The sequence below is a fragment of the Psammomys obesus genome, unplaced genomic scaffold (genome assembly GCF_907164565.1).
Source record: "Psammomys obesus unplaced genomic scaffold, mPsaObe1.curated_primary_1811, whole genome shotgun sequence".
Taxonomy (NCBI): domain Eukaryota; kingdom Metazoa; phylum Chordata; class Mammalia; order Rodentia; family Muridae; genus Psammomys; species Psammomys obesus.
Window position 1 is genome coordinate 13123193 of NW_026596073.1, and position 1699 is coordinate 13124891.

Genomic DNA, 1699 nt, shown 5'->3' on the forward strand with positions numbered 1-1699 from the left:
GTGTGTGTGTGTGTGTGTGTGTGTGTGTGTGTGTGTGTGTGTGTGTGTGTTGGATATATCTGGGTTTTCTTCTTGTACTCAACTTTCCATTTATTTATCTATCCCAATTTTGCCCAGAACTGTTCTTACTAAATCACAAGGTTTTTATTATAATAAAAGCTTCAAAGCAATTAAAAAAAAAAAAAACCCACGTTTTAATGAGGTCTGCAAGGCAGCTAATTCCAAACATTATAATGACATCCTCTCTTCCCTGATTAAGAGACTAGAAATCAATTGTTAGGTAAACATGCAAGATTCCAAATGTCTGCACCCATCGAGGTGTGCTAAATTGTTTCTGAGCCAAGGCCCTCCTGTTTCTTTGATCTGAACTTGCCCTAAGAGGGAGAACTGCCCAGCAGTGACGTGGAAACCATTGAGCAGAATAGGAAACACAAAGAGCTTTTGGAAATGAGCCCCTATGTGAATACCCAGGGGCTACATCCAGAGGAGCAGTTGGTGTGGGAAAACAACTCCAGGCCTTGGGCAGCACAGTAGAGTGGCTGCCACTAACAGAGATTGAGGCGGTATTTTAAAACTTCTAACAGAAAGGGTTTTGAATGTTCCCAACACAAAGAAATGACCAATGTCTAAAGTAAGCCATTTACCCCGTCTGAGGGTGACATATTGCACACACATATAGAAGGCCACCATCTACCGAAGAAATACTTGCAATTACCATGAGTCAATTAGTAATAAAAATACACACTGGACGTGGTAGCAAATTCCCAGTAATCTCAGCACTCAGGGGGCAGAGACCGGGTACCATGAGTGATCGCCTACCTGGGCTATCCCTGACCAACCTGGTGATCCTGTCTATAAAGAGATAAATATTGAAAGTAAAAGCAGTCTCTAAAGGAGCCAGTGGTGTCTTACTATCCCCTAAAGCACATAGTTGCCATATTGGTTTATATCGGAAGTCATAATTCTAAACTCAAAACTATCATCCTCAATCAAGTTGGTAAAATGCATCATCTTGCAATCAGAGGTCAGTCTAGTAGATACCCCTTTCTCAATGTCAAAATGAGTAGCTAAGTGGAAAAAAGCGAGGAAAATTAAGCTCAAAATTCCTTTCTCCTCTTTCTCTCATGACACACACAACATGAGTGTCTTAGGCTTGCAGAGCAGCCCAACCTTGGCAGGGGCTCCAAGGCTAGGAAGCCTTGAGGGGGCAAAACTCTAGCAGGTCTTACTTTGAATTTTCTGACATTCTATCGCCATCTTCTGGAAGATGCAACTGAGAACACAAGTTGGGGAATGGGATGCTCTGGGATTCCAGGCCTAAAATTAAGATAACTACCCTAAACTCTCAGGAAAGGTCACTTCCTCTCCCAGTCCAGGTAAATTAGCATAATGTTAGGCAAACAGGAAAGCTACCAGGCAAACGTGCAGCATGCCAGCGTCAAATATTTGAGAGGCAATGATAACATCAAACCTGAGTAATGAGCCTTCGGTACTGCGATCCCTAGAGCTCTGAGCTCTCATTAGCAAAGAGAGAGTGAGATCTTAGCCTGGCAAGGGGCAACAAGATCACAGGAATCCAGACAGATAGCAAAAGAAGAATTTCCAGGCTATCTCTCAAATAATCAGCCTTATCTTTGCATTTCAAGTCTCAGAATTTGGCGAAAGAGTTCAAAGGATTTTAAAACACCAGTTACAAGGC